At 37.0% G+C, this 26,601-nt stretch overlaps 1 long non-coding RNA gene across 1 annotated transcript in view; it reads right to left on the bottom strand.

Moving 5' to 3' along the window:
* LOC116271279 overlaps positions 1-26,601 on the bottom strand; it is a 50,978-nt gene that overhangs the window by 12,125 nt on the left and 12,252 nt on the right. The window lies entirely within an intron of this gene.

Raw genomic sequence — 26,601 nt, 5'->3', positions numbered from 1 at the left:
TAGGTTATACATGTATCTATATATATATAAAGATAAATATATCTTTATTTTTGTGTATATCTTTTTTTATCTCATACTAAACATTGTGAATAATACATTTTAGAGGCACTCTATTCTGTTATTTTCCTTTGCAGAGTATTTAATTGATTAACCAGCTAAACTGTCTAGAGTCAAATCCTAAATTTTATGGTGACAATTGCTGAAACTGTTCAATTATAGCTATTGCTTTTGTTTGAAATTTCACTCTGCATATGCACAGTTTAGGAATCATTCAATAATTTGGAAGGAGTTTCTTTTCACATTTTTATGATTTCCCCCTCTCATAGCTTCCTCATTTCTGGGATAACTACACCCCACACTTCACTTTCTATCTTGACTTGAAACAATAAACTACAAAAACCCTCAAACATTTTCAGCTAAAGTCAGCATTCTCCCACACATGGAAATCCCCTTTGATCTTTTAAAAACAAAAGCCAGTGAAATATAATTTAGGCAAAGCAGAACAAAAATATCACAAATGAAATCAAAAGGGAGATGAAATATTTCAGGGATTCATCTGTTGTAATGCTAGAGCCCTGGACAGGTACCTCTTCAAAGAGAACGAAATTCAACAATTACCATTGTATTTATACATGTAATATTCTAATTGGACTCCAAAATCTTTTGGTTGACAACAGTACATGTTACTGGGAATCCGTCTAGTAACAATGTGGACTAGTACATCTTTTTATAGGTTTAGCCATATTCATAATAGAAAAATTAAATAACATTAGATTGATGAGGTTTCTAGAAGACTTTTTTTCTTTTTCTTTTTTTTTAGATGGAGTCTCACTCTGTTGTCCAGGTTGGAGTGCAATGGTGTGATCTTCGCTCACTGCAACCCCTGCCTCTAAGGTTCAAATGATTCTCCTGCCTCAGCGTCCTCAGTAGTTGGGATTACAGGTGCTCACCACCACACCCAGTTAAATTTTGTGTTTTTAGTGGAAACAGGGTTTCACCATGTTGGTCAGGCTAGTCTTGAGCTCCTGATCTCAAGTGATCCACTGGCCCTAGCCTTCCAAAGTGCTGGGATTACAGACGTGAGCCACCACGCCCGGTCAAAGACATTTTAAACAAAATGAATTTAAGAATGCATTTAGAATACTGGAACATGTAATCTTTTATTTAAAAATGTTCCCCTGCACATGGAAACTGATACAGGATGTATGCGTAATGTTTTCAACTCTCAATTTTCTTTTGCTATTTTCCCTTTTACTCCTTTCCTTTTGCCGTTATAGATATATACTCCATTCCTTCAACACTCCTCACTTCATCCTGGTGATATAAAATAAAGACTGGAAGTTCCAGAAGACATGAGATTTCCAGAAGTTTCTAATCATTCTATGATTAAACTATACACACTTATTATTTAGAAAATCATAGTATACAGAGAGCTAGTACTTCCTAAGAGCTCCCACCTAGCACATGGCTGTGTCTGGACTGGAGCTTAGCTCTCCTAACTTTAAGTTATGTGCAATTCCTACTACAACTGTCTCTTATTTTACCTTCTTTTCTGGGTAAATGATACAAATCCTTCCTCAACAAAATGTTTCAGGCAAGAACCCCAGGACAGAACACCAGCAAATAATCTTTAGTTTTATCCATGAAAATGACTTAATTTCCACTACATCTTTGAGATATGAAGGAGGGAAGTATTCAGTATGCTGTTGACTCAGTGGGTCTCTTATTCAATATTCATTAATTACTATAGCCTGGTGTTCTGCTGGGCACTGGAGAGAAGGTGATAAAAAAGATTCAGAGCCTATCTTCATAAAGCCCATAGCCTCGTGAGGCTTGTGACAAATACTGTTCTAGAGGCATAAAATATATAGTAGACCAATGATGTAAGGATAACTCTAGATGAGTGATTACAGATGGATTCACAAAGGCAATGGTGTTTGCCCCATATTTGTCTTGTTTAAAGAGCCTAGAATGGCTTTACAGGCTAAAGGGGACACTATGGTATTTTACTCAGACTCATCTTTTAGACCAAGGAAGTTATGCTTCCATCTTTCTGGAGTTTTGGCTGTTGATGGCTTATAGCTGAATCTCTTTCTGTTGCTTACGTTCAGCCAAAGAAAGATGCCTTGTTCAAGACCACACCTCCATACCCCCCAGAGAGATACCACATTTAATGACAGGTCAGTTTTGACTACAAAGTCCTGGCTTCTTTGCTTTAATTCAGAAAAGTGGCAAATAAGATTTTCTAAGGTCTTGGTTTCAATGGTTTCACAGTTTAATTTCTCCTGCTACCCAATTCTACTTCTCTTACTCCTTTCAGCTTTTTTCCCATAGACCATGCTCCAGTAAACTTCCTGTGGTCCAAATATCCATCTTATAATATGTTTCCTGGAGAACTTTACCTAAGATATAGAGAAAAGGAATTATTTGTTTAAAATGCCAAGAAAAGGCAAGAGGCAAGAGACAATGGTTAAGTAGGCATAATGCATGGATTTGGTGAGGTTGGAGGGAAGGACTGAATACGTGGCTAACAGAGAAGAAGAGAGCATAAAGACCTTGGCTGGGGAATTCAGAGCTAATCTTGTGGACACTGGGAGGTCACTAAGAGTTTTCATTTGTTGTTTTCTTGTTGTTGTTTGTTTTTTATGGTACATGACTGAAAGAGAAAGATCAGTCAAATGGCCATAGGAAAAAACACAGATAGTGATTTATCCTAGCTCTGTTTCCTCTTCTATTATTAGAAATTTTATGCTAAATTTTGTCTCTCATTTAAAAAATACTTACAAAAGATGTTGTTGCAGTATGTGGTAAAAATAATGAGATCATGGCTTCTGCTATCAAACTTTAAAAAATTACCTCTGACTCAAATTATAAGGAAAAAAAGTATTTTAAGGTTCTTGTAACAGAGAGAACACCCACATGGTGTGCCTTCCAATCACAAGGAATGAGAAGGGTTTTATAGGTGCAATGAGGTAGGTTTTGGTCAGGAAGATGTTGCAATCTTGCAGAAAGGAATTGTTTTCCTTTGCAATTTGGCCCATCTCAGTGCATGATATCCTGTTTTAGGAACTGTGAAACTGAAGAAGGAATTTAGAAGGAGAGGATTATTCTGTTTTCTTGGGAGCAAGGGGGTTAGTGTAACCATGGAGCAATACGTTTTTTAGGTCTTCATATTTAAGATGACTGAGCAAGAATTGGAAGGATTAATTCAGGGCTCTTGAGAGTTGAAAGTGTAAGGATTCTTGGCAACTAGATGAGGAGGATGATTAAAGATGAGTTTTGGATAACTGGGGGCCAAAAATGAGTTGGGTTTAGATGATTGGTTGACAAGGAAGTGATGATTCTTAACCCTGATGTGTAGTGCTGCTGAGGAAGCGGATTTGTGAAAAACTAATGGATTAAGCTAATGTATTGAGTTTGAATCTTCTGTGTAGCAGAGTGCAGTGAAAAAGGTATGGCCACACTGTTTACTAGTTCTTTGATCTTAGGAGTGTGACTTACCCTCTTGGTGTCCTGAGCTGAAAAATGAAGACATGAAAGAATACTAACTTCATAATGATGTTAAAATTGAAATGGAATCATGCACATGAAGCACTTCATACACTGAGGGTTAGAGAAAGTAAGTGATTACATCATACATATATATGATCATTACATTCTGATAATGAGTCTTTGGCAAGAAAGTGAAAAGTAATTTGAATTGTAATAGCAAGAGTCAAGGGAGGTGCCTATCATGGTAGCAGTACAACTGACTTGTAGTTTCGAGTAAAGTTCACATAAATGCAAAAAGCTAAGTTTCACCCATCTGTTAAATGAAGTTTTATAGACCACCTCAGTAATGACATCAGATAAATATTTCTCCCTATTAAAAAGTAATATAATAAAATGTCAGAAAAAAATTTACAGAATCTCTTTTATATGTCTATCTTGTGTAGGTGGTAGAAATACTGGGGCAAAGAGTACCGTCATAGTCACTGCCTTCATAGACAGACTCATGCCACAGTGCTTCTACCTTCTAAATGCAATCATTAAGTACACAGATAATTACATTGAGGAGCCAACTCTGGTGTCTCACACTCCTCCTTCTGCCTGGATTGCAGCTGGAGAATATGAGTATAAATTAATACATTTATTGCCAAATACTTAATGAACACCTTTTGTATTCACGGCACAGTACAAGGTACTTTGGAAGCTCGTGAGACAAATTAATCAAATATTCTCAAGGAGTTTCTGATGTACCCTGAGTAAAATATATACATATAAATAATGAAATTATAAAGTAGAAAATGTTCTACACTATAAAAGAGAAAAATTCTGCAGGGATGTTGAGAAATATGGAATTGTTTTTATTTGAAAGGAAAAAGGTCTTCGATGATATTTTTCCTGGGACTTAATGAGTGAGACATAGTTGGATATGATCGGAAAGTCTTTCCATATACTATTTTCATACACTATTTCTCTTCTTACTCCCTGGAGTTTGTAATTCATGGTGCTGCCATGGGAAGATTTCTGGATGCAGGGTCAAAAAGATCTGAATTCTAGTCCTGTTTTTTGTTTTTCCACTTACATGTATCTAATACGTAGAATGATTATCTTTATGCAAATTTTACATTTTACTAAGCACATCTCTGCATTTTCTGTCTCTTGACTTCGGGAGGAACCACTTAGAATTCTGAGCTTCAGTTTTCTCAATAGAAAAATGGGAAAATTAGCCCTTCTTTGTGGACATCTGAGGAGCAAGGATGTTAGGAATACGACAGTCTTGTACAAACTGTAAAACATCATATGGCCGCGTAGAGTTGTAATCAGAACATTAAGTCCTGGACAAATCAAGCAACTCATTTCACAAAGTGTTGGATGACTGAGTTTTAAAGCTTCAAGCTCTTAATATACTATTCAACACCCTGAAAAGATAAAGTTGAGAAAGGGGGAAAAAAGAAGGAAAGGATAGCGGCTTCTTTTCAGAGGACCTGAATGCCCATTAAAATGCATCTAGCAGGGGTCATAAAACCAATGAGAAGGAGCAATTTACTTTTACTGCTGGGGCAGGAGCGATGCAACTATTTTTACTAACTACGACTGTTCCCAAGTCTATTAGAGTACCTAAAATATTTATGATCGCTGTGTCTGTATGAAACACTGTCTGTCGCAAGCAGAAACGCTAACCTGTGTTGGAATGTGTTTGCTGTCATTTTCTTGTCTGATAATTAATGCAGTGGAAATAGAGAGGGGCTGAGCAAAATCCTCATATAGCACACGAAGAAAAGAAAAATGAAACCGTGGCACCATGCCAGGGGCAAGAGCTTTGCCAATTTGGCACTTTGCCTACCTAGACTGGGGGATTACCCTGTAGTATATTAAAGTATCAGCTTTTTAATTTGCCAAATTATTTTCCAGATGTTTTTGGTAGAAAGGGACTTCTTGGCAAACACTTGTCAGAGAATTACACACTTAATATTACACTACTCATTATTTTAATTAACGACAGGAAGAAGTTTGCTTGAAGACAATTCTTAACCACACAAAAAAAGAATGTTAATATTTTATGAGGTGAGGAAATTATCTTTAATACTGATGAATTGAAATGTTCAGAAATTATAACAGAAGGAATATTACTAGGAAAAAAATGAGCTGGTTGTAGTGACATTTACTGTTAGACAGCAATTCTGACAGAAAGAGATCATAAGGAAAACTGATAGGCAGCATGCTGTAAGATTAGCAAGACATATGTGAAATTAATATGTACCATGCGTAAAAGGTCAATAAATAATAGTTCAATTAGAATTTGAGAATAGATGTAAAAATAGCGTTGGATGCAAGTGACATCAATCCTCATCTCTGGTCTGTTAGCAACTTTGTGTACTAATGTTCCTGCTATCGTTTCTTGAATGCTCTCTGTGTGTCAGGCATTCTGTTAAGCACTTTACACAAATGTTAGAACTTGGAACAACCACTTGTTATGCTCGGGAGAGTGAGTTTCATAGAATTTAAATCATTTGCTCAACCGCATTGAGCAAATAAGTGGTTAAGCCATTCCACAGTCTAAGTTTTAAACTGTGTTATCATTACCTCTCTAAATCATTCGGGAAAAAAAGAAGCTGAGTTTCTCCAGCTTTCAAAAGAATCGGCTGCCGTAGGAATTCTAGTGGGTGCCATCCATTTTTGAGGACTCATATTCTACATGTATTTAGTTCCTTCCCGCTGCCAGACCCTCCGCCAATCAATGATCAGTTTCACTTCAATGTACTTACTAAATCCATGACTAAAGATACCTGCTGAATGCTCTCCCTTTTGCCCCTTTCAACATTTCTAGCTACTTAGAAAGCCATCCTGCCACCTCAGCCTCCTGAGTAGCTATGACCACAGGCCATAGCCTTATTGGTTCCAACCAGAAACATCTGAAAAATAATATAGTAGCATTTCAAGATACTCCTTCAATCCAACCTCAATCCAACCAGGGTGAAAAAAATGAAACATACATAGCTTGAGACATAGAAAATTCTTTAAAACAGTTTAACCTCACAATATGTTAAGTTGCCTATTGACACCCTTCTGATTTTTATCACAATGGTCAGTTGCTGGGATCCTCTTTTTGTTCCTTTTTAACTGGCCACCACTTTGATAGCCTTCTGAACAAACTTGTGTTTTTGTTTTGTTTTGTTCTGTATTTTGAAGGTTTACAACCTTGGTTTTTACTAATGATATGGGTATTTTTTTAAATAGATGAAGTGTCATTTTTTTTTTTGCCCAAGCTGGAGTACAGTGGCTTGATCATAGCTCACTGCAGCCTTGACCTCCTGGACTCAAGCAATCCTCCCACCTCAGCCTCCCGGGTAGCTATGACTACAGGTGCACTGACTCTACTATATATGCATATATAGTAATATATAAGATCTCACTATGCTGATGCTGGTCTCACACTCCTGGCCTCAAGGAATCCTCCTGCTTCTGCCTCCCAAAGTGCTGCAATTACAGGCGTGAGCCATCATGCCAGGCCAATGATGTGGATCTTGAGAAATGTGACCATTGGTGATAACAATATCCATGTTAGAGGACTATTCCTTTTCTGTAATAAATTAGTACAAAAGCAAGCAAGACAGCTAATGTCATGCTCACACAGTTATATCCCTATAATAATTTCTTGAGTAACAGAGAAAAATGATAGAGTTATAGCTAGCATGCACAACGATGACACATTAATATAATTTATTTTTCACGGATATAAAAATCAATGATTATTTGTTTTATAGTAGAAAAAAATTAAGAATGGTGGCTATATCTAAATGTGAAGATCAATGACTTCTTTCTCAGTCTTTTAATGTTGAACTCGTCCAATAATGACTGCCAGTCTCAGCTTTCCTTAGAGTAGTATCATGGACTATAAAATTAGTAATACCCCAGACTCCACTCAATCTGAACCAACATTATCAGTGTACATTGAGATTCACCTCTGTGCTCTACTTCCACATTCAAAGTCACAGCCTCAGCCAGTCCTGGAGTTCTGCTTACACTCCTAGCTCTCCCTTCCCCTGCACACTTAGCTCATCTTGTCACCAACCCCAATACCCACTTTTATATTACTTTTCTTATCTTAATTACTCTGTCCCTTAGAATGAACTTTTATTCTTTTAAAAATAATTATTTCAGCATTTGGAAGGAACAGCACAGAATATACTTTATGATTCAAGGGATTTATAAGCAAAATTTTACTTTTAAAACTCAGTGCATGAACTGAGCATTCAGTTGCCTCGTTTTCTCAGCTGTGTAGAGAAGGCAAAGATAAATGCTGTTTTCGTTATTTAATGTGAGTGCTCACATATGATTTAAATAAATACAGGATCTGAAATATTAGTTATATATTAAGGGATATTTGATATGCAATTTCAGGACATGAGAACCAATGTCTAGCTATTGTAATAACTTGACTTGTCATTTGGTGTTAACATGCCTAAAATATGTGTTGTCAAGTTCCATAATAACAATTTCTTTTGGCCAGGATTCCACTTCCATGCAGGTCCATGAAAGGTGATTTCTATCAATACCATAAAGGAATTAAACCCCTCAAAAGAGATTCAAGTACATTCCCAGGATAACATTTCATATTCAGTCAGAAACATACAGGTATACTGAATATAACAGCAGCCACTCTCAGCTAATGAATAAGTCTACCAGAAAAGACTGGACTATTTCTCTATCAAATTCACCTCTATGAATAAAGACAGACCTTTAAGCATTCTAAAGAGAGCTGGTTGCAGAGAATAAACTGCCTTAAAAAGATTTCCAGTTGGAAGCTGTTCTGTTTGTCCATTTTTCTTTTCCCCAAACCTGCCTTGCCCGTCGTTCAAGCCATAGCACCTAGTATTACGTTTTTACCATTAACAAAAGATGAGGCATTTCAAAGAGGTGAGGACGGTATTTTAATTGCCTATTGCTTCCTAACAAATGTCCTCCAAACTTAGCAGCTTAAAACACTAAGCATTTATTATCATGCACTTTCTATGGTTTGGAAAACCAGGGATGACTTAACTTGGTGGTTATGACTCAGGGTCTCTCATGAAGTTTCAGTTAAGCTGTTGCTCAAGGTTTCAGTCATCCCATAGCTCAACTGGGGATGGGGATTCTGCATCCAAGATCACCTACACTCATATTGGCAGGCCTTCGTTCCTAGCTGGCTGTTGACTGGAAGTCTCCATTCCTCACTATGTGCTCATGATGGGGCTACTTGGCAGGGCAGTTGGCTTCCTAAGAACAAGGAATCTAAGAGTGAGAAACATGAGAACAAGAAAACACCAAAGACAGAAGAAACTGAAGTCTTTTATAACCTAATCTCAGAAGTGAGATACTACCGTATGCTTCGAATCACACAGAACCAAACTCTAACATCATGGAGGGATGACACAAGGCTGGGAGTACCAAGAAGCAGGGATAATTGTGGGTCCTTGCAGTGGTCACCTTGCAGACAGGTGACCACAATCTCCTCTTTGACCCCTAATCATTCCTTTCCTTCACACATGCAATATATATGCATCCTTTCTCCAGGCACCTCAAGTTATCATTCTATCAAGCATCAGCTCAAATTCTAGAATCTCATCTTCTATGTCAGACCCGTATGTTGGAGGAGATAGATAAGGCTCAGAACTCTCAGTAATTCTTCCTGTATCATGAAATGCACCACATGTTTGCAGCTAAGTCATTTTCTCATTCTGCTTCTTGTCAGTAGAAATTGGAGTGTCTAAAAGTTTTTCCTTTTTGCACTCTATCAACCCAGTTCAAACTGACTGTTTCTGCATTTATAGAGCTTGTAAAAGCTTTGTAGATCTTCTGTGAATCTCTTTGGGATCCATTTGATCAGCAAAAACAAAAACAGAAAACGCACACTCACAGGTATCTCTGTGATAATCCTTTACCTTTAGCTTCTGCTGAGATTGCTGAGGACAATACCTTTAAACATCCTAGAAGCTCTATTGTTTCATACAGAATATATGTGTATACCTTCAATTCCTTTAAAAGATTTTTTGTCTGACATAATCCTACTCTGTGATACCATGTTTGATCTTTCTGAGGTCTTAAAAAAAGATTTTGGAGTCATACTTTTAGTTTTATCTTTAGATTGCATTTTGCTCTCTGTAGAGGCTGAGAATTTTCAAACCCAAGTTTTAGATATTTTTTGTTTTACTGCCCTTCTTTTATTTATCTATCTATTCTTACATTTTACTATAAACACGAAGAAATCAGATGGCAGGTTCAGCATTCTGTTTGGAGATCTCTTTAGTTAGATTATCTTATTCATTAGATACCTTTATCATATCCCACATAATTGCAGGCAACAGTCTTGCTAAAATGTCTGTGACTACTTAGAAAGGATCCGTTTCTTCAGTTTCCAATAGCACTTATCTCACTTTCTAAAGCCCTCACTTATAGCTTTATCAGAGACCACGAGGCTTCTAGTAACATCTTCACCAACAAACAGGGCTTTTACTAACGCTCTTCTCAAATTCCACCTCCAAGTTCCAAAGCCCATCCCACAGTTTTAGATTTTTGCCACAGCAGTACTCCACATTCAGGTACTCAAATCTGTTTGGGTATAAATAGTTTGCTACTGCTGCATAACAAATTACCTCAGAACTTGACAGCTTTTTTTCACAGTTCTGTTTATCCTGAATCTGAATATGAATAATTTGGCTCTGTGGTTCTGAATCATCATCTCCATTGAGTTTGCATTTAAGTTGTTGGCTCCGTTGGGCATGGAGAAGCAGTTTCTAAGCGTACACACATGGTTGTTGGTAGACCTTGGTTCCTTGATGACTGTTGTTTAGAGGCCTCTGTTCCTCACCACATACGCCTTTCCATAGGTCTATACAACACTGCAAGTTATGCAAGTACTGGAGAGAGACTGTGTAAAGGAGAGAGTGTTCACAACAGAAGCTGTAGTCTTAGAAGTGACATAGCTTCACTTATGCCATGTGCTGTTGATCACACAGACCAACTGCGGTGTGATTTAGGAGGAAAATTCACAGCATGTCCATGCCAAGAAGGAGTAAAATTTGGGGACCATCTTGGAGGCTTGCTACCACAAGGTTTCAGCCATAGGCAGAGCTCAGGAAATGAGAGAGATGATATAGAATGATAACATCTCTTTATTAAGAGAGTGTTTTGAGTAAGTTAGCCAAAGCTTTACTAGGAAGACACCCAGGAAAGCATCACGAGAGAGCCATTCTCCACCACGACAATACTCCTGCTAATTCCTCTCATCAAGTAAGGGCAATATGGGGATGGTTGCAGTAGGAAATAATGAGGTATCCATCTTACGGCCCTGACTTGGCTCCTCCTGACTTTTTTTTTCTTTCCTAAATCAAAGAATCTTTAAAGAATGCCCATTTTGCTTCCATTAATAATGTATAAAAGACTTCATTGACATAGTTAAATTCCCAGCACCCTCAGTTCTTCAGAAATAGACTAAACGGCTGATATCATCACTTAAAAACTATCTTGATTTTGATTGAGTTTCTGTTGAGAAATAAAGTTTATATTTTTTATTTTTATCTTTTCTCTGTTTCCATAAAATATACTTGAAGTCACGTTATATGTACTCAGCATTAAGAAATGATCTGGAGTAGTCAAGTCAATCAATAGTTTTTTTAAAGATAGATTGGTAGATGGGTAAGTGGAGGTTAAGAGTGGGTAACGGATTCCTGGAAACTTGCCCTAAGTATACTAATTCAGAGAATTCCTTTTTCTTCTATAATCCCCTAGAGCATATTTATATATACTAGTTCTATTTCTCCCCTTTATGTACTATATTATGTCTCTCTATTCACTGATATACACTTACCTAGGACCTACAACTAAAATCTATACCGAGAAAGTGATAAAGATATATTAATAATGTGGGTTAATTAAAAAATTAAATAAACATATTGAAGTGTGCTTGTTGAAACAGTATTCTAAACAACCGTTTTGATATCCAGTTTGTCCACAGTACCATTTATGCACGCATAAAACATTGACTCTCCAATTGATTGACCTGATATAGGACAGCAATTAAAATAGAAAATGACTATTTAAGAACTCGCATATTAATAGGTTTTATGTTTTCAAATAACTCTCTCATCAACTCTCTTTGTATCAAAATTTCAACTTTGCTTTTGAAGTTATCGAAGTCTAGTTTTCCAGTTCGCTTTACTACTGGAGATTTCTGAGAGTACTTCAGTTCTGAACAAGCCTAAGACACTTTCAGACTCCCAGTTTAATTTAACTATTTGAAGAAGGTATGAAAATAAAATTAATAAATGAAGGAAGGCAGCAAGAATATGCTCTATAGCTTTATTCAAGAGGGCAAAGGCTCTCTGAGAGTGGCTAAAGAATTATTTGATATCCAGTTTGGTTTGATGTCACAGTGAGCAGTTCAGACAAATCTAAACATAAGTACTTTCCTTATGTCAAAATTATTAAGAACCATATATACTTTGGAAGTTATTTTTCTGAGATTATCAGTATCTTATTTAATGTGTGTCTCTTTTATCATTTCTTAAATGTAGAGTAAGGACTCTTTTCAAAATAATTCTGATGCCTTGATACCAGAACTCATACTGAATAAAGCTCATATTGTCTCATTCTAGGGGACATTATAATTATCTGTCATATAAGCATGTACATTTTAGTATCACTGAAGAAGTTTCACTGGACATAATTAACACAAAAACGATTCCACTTTAGTAAGATTTTTTTTTCTTTTTTCAATTGAGCACTTTTTTTCTGGTTAATGATTTTCTCTGAAAAAGAAAATTATATAATCACAGTTCTTTTCTTCTTCTTCTTTTAATCCCAGACAACTAAGATACAGTGATTATGTTGACTGGATTTCAGGATCTGTTATAATTATATATTTAACTCCTGTGAATGACAATATAAACCCTTCCTCTTGCAGTATTGAGGAGTTACTTTCAGTCTTGATAAAATATTGCTCATTTTAACATACTCGATGTTTTACATTTGCGAACTGCCATAGTCCTCATTTTTCTGCAGGTGTTGTTGTTGTTGCACAATGAGTATGGAGATTCTCTTTGTCACTTGCTTGATTAAAATAATGGAAAACATAAAGTGAAAAAATATTCCAATACAATTCATTCATTAACATAGCTTTCTTTTATGAGTACTGTTCTTCTAGTAGCTTCACAAAGAATATTAGTCTGTGTGTTCTCAGAGGTGATTTACAAAACTCATTAAAGATATGAAAATTATTTTAGAAACTATGTAAATTGAATTTAGGAAGGATGGTAAATCCTATATATGATTTTAAATAGTACACATCTCATGTGAAGCAAAGCTCTTCAATAAATACAGAAATATGAAATTGGATTTTCCAAGACAGATAAAATTTCTTCTGTTTTTCATGCTGTTTTCTAAATTTGAATTCAGAAAATAGTATCATCCTATTTAGAAAAGAGAGTTTGGAAAAGCATATGAAGTTTTTATTTAGTAGACCAGTTGTGCCATTCATTGGTTCTGGAATTCTACATATTTTAGGGCAAAGCTAATCCAGCCCTTTTTTTTCTGTTTGCACCCAATGGCTAGCTCCACTCTGAAAAAGAAAATTATCTAAGTGGTTCACTAAGTTCTGTTTCTGTCTATGCCTTTTCTATTCCTGTGTCCGTTGTTACATTCCTGATGGCAACTGTCATGTTGAACTAAAATTCCTCAATACTATGATCTCTTTGGTTTTGAGTTATCCCATGAGTTGTCTCTGTACTCAAACAGTCACATTTCTTGATCTCACTTGGGCAAGTCCCAATTATAACTCTTAATTGATTAGAAATTTCACACAGTAAGTGGCCTCTAAACAGAATAGCTCTTGTCTGCTTGCTCTCATAGTCCCCTATCCTTCCATGGACCATATCACATTATATCGTATTTTCCTTTTTCTTGATAAAACTTTGTTACTGTACTGGAGGCAATGTAAAAGCAAGTACAATACCTACAATATCTACCATGGCCTAGACATTGCTTTCTTTATACCTCAGAAAAAAAAAAAAAATCAATAATATTGTTAGTTGCCCCAAAGAACGAGTGAGCAACGAAAAGATCAGTGAGTTTGAAAATTTAATCTCGGTTTTCTCTTCTTAGATACTTGGATAAGCTCACAGGTTTGTTGGGGATGGTGTCAGCTAGTTGTCTGTCTCCAAGTCGTTTGTTTCATTCTGTTCCTCCTCCTTGGGAATACAACTGTGATATTATTCAGGAGTGAAATGTGCCTGTTTTCCAAGTCTGGTCAAAAGATTGTGTTCTGGCTACTGTGATGTTAGCAGAAATGTTGCATGGGATTTCTGTGCAGGTTAAAGTTTAAAGGTGCTATCTCACGTAGAGGACCCCTCTTTGCCCCTCTGCTTTTTCTCCACTTCTGTTCTGTGAAGAAGGAAGTTGGCATTAATGACTTCCATCTTGATCCATGTAGTGGTCTTGAAAATATATGATGTACTGGATGGCAGAACAGAAAGATGGCACAGCTCGAGTCCCGGGTATCACTATGAAGTCAACAAGTCACCTCTGGACTATGTTCAAACTTACTTTATATGTGTGAAAATAGACTTTAATTCTCTTTCAGCTAATGTTACTTTACAATGTTCAGTTATGTAATGTGAAACTGAACTTAAACTATTGGTGTGAAATTTTACTGAAATAATCCATATGAAAAGTACTAGTGCGACTTTATACAGAGAGAAGAGAAGAGAGAAAGAAAAAGGACGACAAAGAGACAAAGTCACTGTTCTTTCTTTTGTTATTCTCCAGGAAACAATCAACTAACTTAATGAAGAAGGAAAAGAAATCTTATATAACAAAGTGTGTAGAACATGAACTTAGTCTTTGAGAAAATTCAAATTGTTGCTTATTCTAAACTTACCAAGATGTTAAGAGAAGCTAAACAAGTTTTCTTTTGCCTAAAAAGATAACAGAGTAGTGTGATCTTTGTAGAGCTATATCCTACAAGTAACTTAGCGTCATGATATGTAGACCAGGCTTCTTTGGGTGCAATCGTCATAAGCCCAGTGGATGAAGATGGATAAAATCTGAAGGCCTGATGCATAAACTATCTAAGTTTCCTGCACCTAGATGTTTAAGGAAGTTTTCAAACAAAGTCTTCTCTGTCTCTGTATATTAAACAGTTAATCAATAAATGCTAAGAGCCCAAAGTTTAGAAGTGAAGCTGTTTTCCCTCATCCAATGGAACTAGGTAGCAAGACACCTGTTTTTTACTTTCCGTCATCTTTATACTTACCAGCAAAATCATGGGCTAATATCAGAATCCCTGCCATTTGCAAGTTTTAAAGGTCCCAGGTGAGTGTGAACTCAGTCTAAGCTTCAACCTTCAAAATTTGTTCCCTTAGTGGAGTGAAAAGAACAATGTTTATCTCTTGAACACTTATAGTAAGACAATCAAAAAGAACTATTGGAAATGTATAAGACAGGTTTAATAATGGAGGCTTACCATTTTTTGATTGCTGTAGTACTAGCTAATAAATTATTGTTCTGAATACACATAATGCATGTTTTTGTTAATTCCTTGAAATGCTTATTGATAAACATTTGATTGTTTGTATTAACATCTTATCCTTGAATTCAAAGGCACTATTTTCATCACGTCCTCTTATTCTTCTTCAATATGTTAAAATATAAAAAAAAATCCCAGAAAATGTCACTAGACTGCTCCCAGTGTTCCTCCAGAGCAGAATGTGTGCCTTAATGACATTTACATTAGATTACAACAAACACAGTGTCCAAATCACGGTGGTACTCAAAAATATGCTGACATGATTGTGGCGTACTTAAAACATTTTTGTATAAATTTGTTACAACAGATTAAACTCTAAATTGATATCTTGTTTCTGATGGTTCAGGCTTTTCCAAAGAAATCCACATAGATTTTCCTTCACCTCTCAAATTATCATCCGTAGTCAGTATTGATTAAGCATCTTTCTGAGCTCTGTTACTTTGTACACACTGTGCAAAGCAAGTTCAATCAGCACGGTTTCGTCTCTTAAAGAGCCGTACACCTAAGAGACAGTCAGTTTTTGAGGGACCTGAGGCTGCACGTGAGTGTTCCGTTTTCCATCCCAGAGAAAGGGTATTTGTGAAACTGAAGAAGGAGGATGGCACAGAATTGAATGGGAGAAGGAGGGGTCGGCGTTTACCTGGCTTTAGGTCTTTATGCAATTCCAAAATGGGAAAAGACTGCAAAAGTAAATGTTTATGTAAAGTGTTAGAGAACATAGTATTGTTTTCTTTGAAAAAAAGTTTAGCTCTGTCTAACTTGGAGGTTTACTATACTGCTTTGGAAATGGCTGAGCACACAGAGAACATTAGCTGAAGATGCAGTATCGCTTTGTCTCTTCATACCCTAGTTTATTATTATAATTACAATTCGTTAAAGTCTTGCACTTAGGAATCTCTTCCCCTATATCAACTTCAGTTAAAACATGTGTGGATAAGAGTAAAAAGCTGTGGATAGAAGAGATAAATTCAAATGCTTTTATAGCACTTCTTTCACGAAATGGAACTCTGTAAATATCTAAACATTTCAAAACATTTTAAAGATAGTAATGGTGATAATAATTATGTTAATAATGATGGTGATAATACTGTTTTCAGCCCGCATTTTGGGCATGTACTATTTTAAGCACTTTGTAACAATAATCTTATGTAATCTCACAATAATTCTACAAAATGTTTCCAAGTCTCCAAGCTAACTTGACTAGCCATTTTTCTTGAGACATATATTTTTTTCTTCACTGTAAACCCTCAATTAGGCAAAAAGGGTTTTGTGATGGTGTCAGATATAATGATTTCTTGAATTTCCCTTTTCTGTTTGCAGACAATTTATATGACCCTGTCAGAAGTTTGTTGTGTTGTTTGCTGATGATTTGATCTCAGAGGAAAGAATGAAATAACAAACAAAAATTTGTCATACATTTTGTAGAATTGCGTCTCATGGTAGTGAACCACGAAAATTCAATATCAATATTTGAAGTTTTCACAAGCCTACTTAAAGAAAAAAATGACTAAAATACAGAAATAGTAATTAAGTTTTAAAATATTTGTTTAAACAATTATTTCATTATTTTTCTTATAATAAATTAACTTCTTGTGTCTCCTCTTGTAGATTATTGAAACCTTAGGATTATTATCATTTCTCATCTTTACATAGTTTGCTTAGTGCTGAATACATATTTGAAATTGTAGTATTCTTTCTTTTTTTTTTTTTTTTTTTTTTACCTACTAATATAATAGCATAGTTTCTACTTGAAAACAATCTTCCTCTAAGGAACAAATTGACAGAAAATAATGAAGCTACATAAATAAGAATAAAAAATAGTTAAATTACAAAATGCCAGGTTGTTATAGTCAGTAGAGTATGAAAATATTTACTGGTGAAAAATAAATATCACAAGTGCATAACAGTGATATATGTACGCTGTTCATAGAATTTGTTCAAAAATATATGCTAGCCTTTAAAAAACGAATATTATGCTAAGTTCTAGAATAAAAATAGCACCATTTGTTGAGTGATGAATATAAGATACGCTAGCAGTGCTTTACATACATTATTTTATTTAACCCTTGTATAAACCAAATTGTTCTAAACATATTTTTGCTTATATTAACTTTGCTAAATTCCTTGATGTTAATTGTATTCTTTTAAACATTCCGTTTATGAAATTGCTATAAATTTCTGAGTATAACATGCTCCTTTGGGCTTTCTAAAGGCAAATCAAAATGACTGGATGGTGACCAAAGTGAACAGATATGATATTTATTTTTGTGTTATATAATGTATGAACACTTCACTCTTTATACCAAAGAATATGTCATTTGAAATAAAATATACATTGTTGTTTCTTTCAGATACAGCTTACTTAAGATTCTAAATTCCTAATGCTACTGTTTATGCAATTAAAAATGTTTTATATGAATTTGAAATGGTGTCACCAAAGCAGAAATTGATATTATAGAGTTCATACCTATAATGTTGCTTTCCACCTAACAGATATCCAAAAATTAAAACAAAGCCACTAGTGGAATTTCAAAAAAATATAACAACGTATAAAAGAAATAATTATATTGAACTGGTTGTACAAAATAAAGCAAATTTTAAGATGAGTAATACTTTTTTTAATTTATGCAAATATATTTCTTATTATATGACTATTTGGGCGCTACTGGTTTTACCATAAGTTGACTACAAAATTGGTTATATTTTTTTTCCTTTTCCTATATTCAGAACCCATGGAATGCAATTTTGAATCTCCTCCCATCAAGAGGTAGCATGTATTTCACCATCCCTTGTATTTATACTGTCTTTGTGATTTATTCTGGCCAACAGAATGTGTCAGATGCAGTGTTGTGGTTTGTGCTTTCTTAGAGTGTGTTGGATTCTGCCATTGCCATGTAAATAAGCTGAAGCTTGTCTGTGGGAAGATGGGATGTAAGTAGCCCAGTCACCTCATTGTGCAAACTGACTGCCATCCCATCTCCAGGCATGCGACTGAAGCCACACTAGAGCAGTCAGTTCCTGCCAGTGTAGAAACAACACTGAGCCACACCAAATCATCCCTGAGGACCTGTGGACTCAGGAGCAATAATGAATACTTCTTTTTAAAAGCTAGAGATTTTGGGGGTGACATTTTTTACAGCAAGAGCTGAGTAATACAGAATTTATATAAGAAAATGTCTTAACTCATTTAAAGGATAGCAAAAACTGACTTACGAAGAAGCTCTATAGCAATCAAAAAATGATGTCTCCATTATTAAGCCTGTCTTGTGCATTTTCAACAGTTGCTTTTGATTGTCTTACTATAAGTGTTCAAGAAATAAATATTGGTTGTCTCACTCCATTAAGGGAACAAACCACTGAAGGTGGAAGCTCAGACTGAGTTCATGCTCACCTGGGACCTGTGAAACTTGCTAAGAATGGCAGGGATTCTGATATTAGCTCATGATTTTGCTGGTGAATATAAAGATGACAGAAAGTAAAAAACAGGTGTCTTACTTGTTCCACTGGATGAGGGAAAACAGCTACCTTTCTAAACATTGGGCTATCTCTTAGTGTTTATTGATTAACTGGTTAATTAATACCAGAGACAGAGAAGACTTTGTTTGAAAACTGCCTTAAACATCTAGATGTTGCAGTGAATTCAACAGGAGGCTGTCACAGGACAATAGGGCTTCTGCTTGGAGGAAAAGAACATCAAGGTGAAGGAACATCATTTATCAATATATAAGTGTGAAGGCAAAGATGGGAAGTTTCAAGGGAAGGTATTTATCATGAGATATTGTTCTATTAAGCTGGCTTTATTTTGGTTATGTCACGTGATTGATGTGCAGTAGATGTAATCATTTTGTCAAAAAGATGTTAGCCCGGCAATGTGTCAACTGTTCAGTGTACCATTATTAAACGGTGGCATTCTGATTGACTTCCAAGCCAGAGACTTTCAACCTTCTGTTAATCAGAAATAGGCAATCCAAAAGCAAAACCATGGCAAAAGGAGAGACAAAAGTACTCAATAGATCTTTAAACTGTCAAAGAAAAGAACCCGATTACATTAAATACATCTTATTGTTAAAGAAAAGGTAAAAAAAAAACCAAAAACCACACGTACTAAGCAATAATTGAAAATAATAAATTCTTTGTTTTGCCACTTTGGGTTATAATTGCCTTCTATTGTTATCTCCCTAAAGAAAGATAATTAATCTTGAAATATTTGATGGTTTTAAAATGTAAATTTCTTTGAGTAAATTGAATAGTAGAGTCCATATTTTTTAAAAAGCTATTCTGACCTTGGACCTTATTGTAACTGAATTTCCTTAATTTGCTGACATTTAGAGAAAAAAAACAATTTTTCACTTTGACGTGAATGAGTCTTGAGGAAGAAGTCATTTGTTTTTTGTGTGTGTGTTTGGGGTTTTGAATTTTTTTTTCTCTTGGAAATGCAAACTATGACTTGGCTGAATAATGGAAAATATGAAAGGTAGTGAGACTAATTTCTTGGTCTATATCCGTATAAAAGCAGAATGTAGGCATGGAAGGATCCATAACTGATTTAAAAAAAAAAATACACTAGAGGAAATTATCTCTGTGACTTTGACTCAGTCATCTAGCATCCTTTGGCTTTTATTCTCTCTGTGGTGAGCATAGGGCCTGGTCTAAGGTAAAAAGCAAGTGAGAGACTTGCCTTGAACACAAAATTTAAGGGACACCAAATATCCAGCATTCAAAACAAATAACATTTTAATGCAATACATTTTTTTTCTTTTTTTTTAAATCATACTTTAAGTTCTAGGGTACATGTGCACAATGTGCAGGTTTGTTACTTAGGTATACATGTGCCATGTTGGTTTGCTGGACCCATCAACTAGTCATTTACATTGGGTATTTCTCCTAACTCTATCCCTCACCCAGCTTCCCAACCCCTAATAGGCCCCAGTGTGTGATGGTCCCCTCCCTGTGTCCATGTGTTCTCATTGTTCAACTCTCACTTATGAGTGAGAACATGAGGTGTTTGGTTTTCTGGCCTTGTGATATTTTGCTGAGAATGATGGTTTCCAGCTTCATCCATGTTCCTACAAAGGACAAGAACTCATCCGTTTTCATGGCAGCATAGTATTCCATGGTGTATACGTGCCACATTGTCTTTATCCAGTGTATCATTGATGGACATTTGGGTTGGTTCCCAGCCTTTGCTATTGTGAATAATGCCACAATAAACATACTTGTGCATGTGTCTTTATAGTAGCGTGATTTATAATCCTTTGGGTATATACCCAGTAATGGGATCGCTGGGTCAAATAGTATTTCTTGTTCTAGATCCTTGAGGAATCACCACACTGTCTTCCACAATGGTTGAACTAGTTTACACTCCCACCAACAGTGTAAAAGTGTTCCTATTTCTCCACATCCTCTCCAGCATCTGTTGTTTCCTGACTTTTTAGTGATTGCCATTCTAACTGGGATGAGATGGTATCTCTTTGCGGTTTTGATTTGCATTTCTCTGATGACCAGTGATGATGAGCATTTTTTCATACGTCTGTTGGCTGCATAAATGTCTTCTTTTGAGAAGTATCTGTTCATATCCTTTGCCCAGTTTTTGATGTGGTTGTTTGTTTCTTTCTTGTAAATTTAAGTTCTTTGTAGATTCTGGATATTAGCCCTTTGTCAGATGGGTAGATTGCAAAAATTTTCTCCCGTTTTGTAGGTTGCCTGTTCACTCTGATGGTAGTTCCTTTTGCTGTGCAGAAGCTCTTTAGTTTAATTAGATCCCATTTGTCTATTTTGGCTTTTGTTACCATTGCTTTTGGTATTTTAGTCATGAAGTCTTTGCCCATGCCTATGTCCTGAATGGTATTGCCTAAGTTTTCTTCTAGGGTTTTTATGGTGTTGAGTCTTATATTTAAGTCTTTAATATATCTTGAGTTAATTTTTGTATATGGTGTAAGGAAGGGATCCAATTTCAGCTTTCTTTAGTTTAGTTAGATCCCATTTGTCAATTATGGCTTTTGTTGCCGTTGCTTTTGGTGTTTTAGACATGAAGTCCCTGCCCATGCCTATATCCTGAATGGTATTGCCTAGGCTTTCTTCTAGGGTTTTTATGGATTTTAGGTCTAATATTTAAGTCTCTAATCTATCTTGAATTAATTTTTGTATAAGGAGTAAGGAAGGGATCCAGTTTCAACTTTCTACTTATGGCTAGCCAGTTTTCCCAGCAGCATTTATTAAATAGGGAATCCTTTCCCCATTGCTTGTTTTTGTCAGGTTTGTCTAATGGATCAAAGTCCATGATTAACACAATATCAAAATTTGTTTGTTTGTTTCAGACAGGGTTTCACTTGTCACCCAGGCTGGAGTGCAGTGGCACAATGTCAACTCACTGCAACCTCTGCCTCCCAGGCTCTAGCAATCCTCCCACCTCAGCCTGTCACGTATCTGGAAGTACAGGTGCACACCACTATGCCTGGCTTATTATTATTATTATTATTATTTTGTAGAGATGGCATCTCACTAGGTTACCCAGGCTGGTCTTAAACTCCTGAGCTCAAGCAATCCTCCTACCTCAGTAAAGGTGTGAGCCACTGTGCCCAGCTATGAAAAATTTTATTTTATTTTATTTATTTTATTTTTATTTATTTATTTATTTTGAGACGGACTCTCACTCTGTCGCCTAGGCTGGAGTGCAGTGGTGCGATCTTGGCTCACTGCAAGCTCCGCCTCCCAGGTTCACTCCATTCTCCTGCCTCAGCCTCCCAAGTAGCTGGAAGTACAGGCGCCCACCACCGTGCCCAGCTAATTTTTTGTATTTTTAGCAGAGACGGGGTTTCACCGTGGTCTCGATCTCCTGACCTCATGATCCGCCCACCTCGGCCTCCCAAAGTGCTGGGATTACAGGCATGAGCCACTGCACCCGGCAAAAAATTTTTAAAAGACAGGATTAGTATTACTGAATTTTCCTTTTGCTTCAGGCAATGTCCACACCAAATTGTGTGGATAACTTTGCAGCTCAACATATTTTCACCAAAAAAGCACAGTCCTTGAAATGAGCACTCAGATCAAGAAACAGAGCATAACCAATATGTCCAGAACCTCCTGATGTGTTTTTTCAGTCACTCCTACTCTTTCCTCAAGAGTTACCAAAATCTTGCCTTTTAACATTATCAGTTTCACCTATTTTTGCAATTTAAATAATTAAAATCATACAGGACATTCTCCTTTTGTCTAGCTTCTTTTGTTCAATATTATGTTTCTGAGATTCATCCATATTTGTGTACATTTATAGAAGGCATAGTCTCCTTACTGTATAATGTTCCATTGTGTGCATATTTCAGACCTTATTCCCTTTATGACTGATGGACATTTGAGTAACAAAAAAAAGAAAAACAAACAAACAAACCAAATCAAAACGATATTTGTGAGCATTCTTTTCCTTTGTCTCCTTTTTTGTAACAACACCTCAGTTGTCATTTGCGAATCTTCCACTCCTACATTCTATACTGTGCTAGTGAGTCTCCTATAATAATTCCCTTCCTCCATCTCACAACTATGGTGAGTTCAAGACCTAAACTAAAACAATCCCTACAATTAATTCTTAACATAATGATACACAGCAGATGTCAATGCTATGCTACTCGGGAGGCTGAGGCGGGAGAATGGCGTGAACCCAGGAGGCGGAGCTTGCAGTGAGCTGAGATCCGGCCACTGCACTCCAGCCTGGGCGACAGAGCCAGACTCCATCTCAAAAAAAAAAAAAAAAAAAAAAAAAAAGATATTGTGCATTAGTACTTGTTACAGATATATTTCAACGTGTGATTAGATTTCTCTTCCCAGGTATTCAGGTGTTGTTTTAGTCCATTTTCACACTGTTATAAACAACTACCTGAGACTGGGTAATTTACAAATAAACAAGGTTTGATTGACTCACAGTTCCACAGGTTTAACAGGAAGCATGGTTGGAAGGCCTCAGGAAACTTACAATCATGGCAGAAAAGGAAGAGGAAGCAGGCACTTCTTTACCATGATGGAGAAGGAGAGAGTGAGTTCACTAGGGAGGAATTGCCACATACTTTCAAACAATCATCTTATGAGAACCCACTCACTATCAAGAGATTAACAAGGGGGAAGTCCACCCCCATGATTCAATCATCTCTCACCAGCCCCCTCCCCTGACACGTGGGGATTATAATTTGAGATGAGATTTGAGTGAGGACAAAGAGCCAAACCACAAGTGTTCAGCTTTACATTTGATTCTGTGAGTTACCCAGTGTCCCTTCAACCAATTGCTTGAAAAGATTAAGCTAGCCAAATTATGTTTTTGTTTCTTGCGTCAAAAAGAATCTTGACAAAGAGAGAGAAGTTAAAGCAATTCACATGGGAGGAAAGAGACAGTAACCTGAATAATCATACAAAGTAGAAAATGTAAACCTGCGTTACCTTGTACATTACTTTGTTTCCACACTGCTGATAAAGATATACCTGAGACTAAGCAATTTACAAAAGAAAGAGGTTTAATTGGACTTACAGTTCCATGCGGCTTAGGTGCCCTCACAATCATGGTGGAAGGCAAGGAGGAGCAAGTCACATCCTACGCAAATGGCGGCAGGCAAAGAGGGAGCTTGAGCAGGGGAACTCCTCTTTATAAAATCATCAGATTTCATGAGACTTATTCACTATCATGAGAACAGCAGAGAAAAGACATACATGCCCCCATGATTCAGTTACCTCCCATTGGGTCCCTCCCACAACACAAGAGGGGAATTCAAGAATAAGATTAGGATGGAGACACAGCCAAGCCATAACATTCTTCCCCTGGCCCCTCCCAAATCTGATGGCCTCACATTTCAAAACCAATCATGCCTTCCCAACAGTCCCCCAAAAGCCTTATTTCAACATTAACTCAAAAGTATACAGTCCAAAGTCTCATCTGAGAGAAGACAAGTCCCTTCTGCCTATGAGCCTGTAAAATCAAAAGCAAGTTCGTTACTTCCTAGACACGATGGGGGTACAAGCATTGGGTAAATACAGTCATTCCAAATGTGAGAAATTGACCAAAACAAAGGGGCTACAGGCCTTACGTAAGGCTGAAATCCAGTGAGGCAGTCAATCTTAAAGCTCCAAAATTATATCCTTTGACTCCACGTCTCATATCCATTTCACGCTGATGCAAGAGGTGGGTTCCCATAGTCTTGGGCAGCTCCACACCTGTGGCTTTGCAGGGTACAGCCTCCCTCCCGGCTGCCTTCATAGGCTCATGTTGAGTGTCTGAGGCTTTTCCAGGAGCATGGTGCAAGGTGTCAGTGGATCTACCATTCTGGGGTCTGGAGGACTGTGACCCTCTTCTCACAGCTTCACTAGGTGATACCCCAGTAGGGGCTCTGTGTGTGGGCACCACCCCACATTTCGCTCCTGCACTGCCTTAGCAGGGGTTCTCCATGAGGACACTGTCCCTAGAGCAAATTTCTGCCTGGGCATCTAGGCATTTCCATACATCTCCTGAAATTTAGGTGGAGGTTCCCAAACCTCATTTCTTGACTTATGTGCACTCTGAGGCTCAACACCATGTGGAAGCTGCCAAGGCTTGGGGCTTCCATCCTCTGAAGCCATGTCTTGAGCTGTACCTTGGCCCCTTTTAGTCAAGGCTGGAGTGGCTGGAATGCAGAACACCAAGTCTCTAGACTGCATGCAGCACTGGGACCTTGGACTCAACCCACAAAACCATTTTTCTTCCTAGGCCTCCGGGTGTGTGATGGGAGGGGCTGCTGTGAAGACCTCTGACCTGCCCTGAAGACATTTTCCTCATTGTCTTGGGGATTAACATTGGGTTCCTCGTTACTTATGCGAATTTCTGCAGTCAGCTTGAATTTCTTCTCAGAAAATAGAATTTTCTTTTCTATTGTATTGTGAGACTGCAAATTTTCCAAACTTTTATGCTCTGTGTTCCTTTTAAAACTGAATGACGACGGGGTGCTGTGGTTCACGCCTGTAATCCCAGCACTTTGGGAGGCCGAGACCACCCTGGCTAACATGGTGAAAACCCGTCTCTACTAAAAAATACAAAAAATTAGCCGGGCATGGTGGCGGGCGCCTGTAGTCTCAGCTACTCGGGAGGCTGAGGCAGGAGAATGGCATGAACTTGGGAGGTGAAGCTTGCAGTGAGCCGAGATCGCACCACTGCACTCCAGCCTGGGCAACAGAGAGAGACTCCATCTCAAAAATAATAATAATAATAATAATTAATCCCTTTAATAGCACCCAAGTCACCTCTTGAATGCTTTGCTGCTTAGAAATTTCTTCTGCCAGATACCCTAAATCATCTCTCTCAAGTTGAAAGTCCCACAAATCTCTAGGGCATGGGCAAAATGCCACCAGTCTCTTTGCTAAAACATAGCAAGAGTCACCTTTGCTCCAGTTCCCAACAAGTTCCTCATCTCCACCTTATCCTGGAATTCTTTGTTATATCATTTTCAGCATTTTGGTCAAAGCCACTCAACAAGTCTCTAGGGAGTTCCAAACGTTCCCAAATTTCTCTATCTTCTTCTGAGCCCTCCAAACTGTTTCAACCTCTGCCTGTGACCAGTTCCAAAGTCACTTTCAGATTTTTGGGTATCTCTTCAACGGTGCCCCACTCCATGGTACCAATTTACTGTATTAGTTTGTTTCCATGCTGCTGATAAAGACATACTCGAGACTCGAGACTGGGCAATTTACAAAAGAAAAAGTTTTAATTGGACTCACAGTTCCACATGCTTGGGGAGGCCTCACCATCACAGTGGAAGGCAAGGAGGAGCAAGTCACATCCCACATGGATGTCAGCAGGTAAAGAGAGAGAGCTTGTGCCAGGGAACTCCTCTTTGTAAAACCATCATATCTGGTGAGACTTACTCACTATCAGGATAACAACATGGAAAAAACTTGCCCTTGGTCCCTCTCACAACATGTGGGAATTCAAAATGAGATGAGGGTGAAGACATGGCCAAACCATATCACCTTGTATGTAGAAAGTTTTAAAAATCCCCTTAGCATCTGCCACACTATGAATTAAAAGTATTTTAAAAATCCAACAAAAATTTATGATTTAAATGGAATTTTAATCGTCATGGCTGACATCTTATCTTTGGAGGCTTTGGAAAATGATGACCATGACTTTTTCAAAAGTCTACCCAGATGTTTTATAATATGTATTTCAGCCTTACACAAACAATGCAATATGTAGTGTCCTGCCACTGGCCTCTCCTTAGGGACCACAGTATCTGGTAATAGAGCTAGACGTTAGTGTGGTTTTCCCAGAAAACTGTCTAAAACATGATTGGGCATGACTTTAAGAGAGCACAAAGCATGAAATGTTTGTTGGTAGCAGCATGGAAAACAATCTATGTCGTATTTAGTTTTCTGTTCCTGAAAATTTGGAAACATTTTTTTCAGTATTTAAAGAAAAACACGATAGCTGACCATGAAATGTTGCAAAATAAGTTGTCAATCTAATGAGACTCAAAGTCACTCATCTCTTCTGAATACATGGAAAAAAAGGAATCTATTATTCTGATAGGTAAATATTCCTGTATTTT

This window comes from Papio anubis, chromosome 18 (assembly GCF_008728515.1).
Source record: "Papio anubis isolate 15944 chromosome 18, Panubis1.0, whole genome shotgun sequence".
Classification (NCBI taxonomy): domain Eukaryota; kingdom Metazoa; phylum Chordata; class Mammalia; order Primates; family Cercopithecidae; genus Papio; species Papio anubis.
The sequence above is the reverse complement of the archived record's forward strand: the minus strand, read 5'-3'. Positions and strand labels throughout refer to the sequence as shown.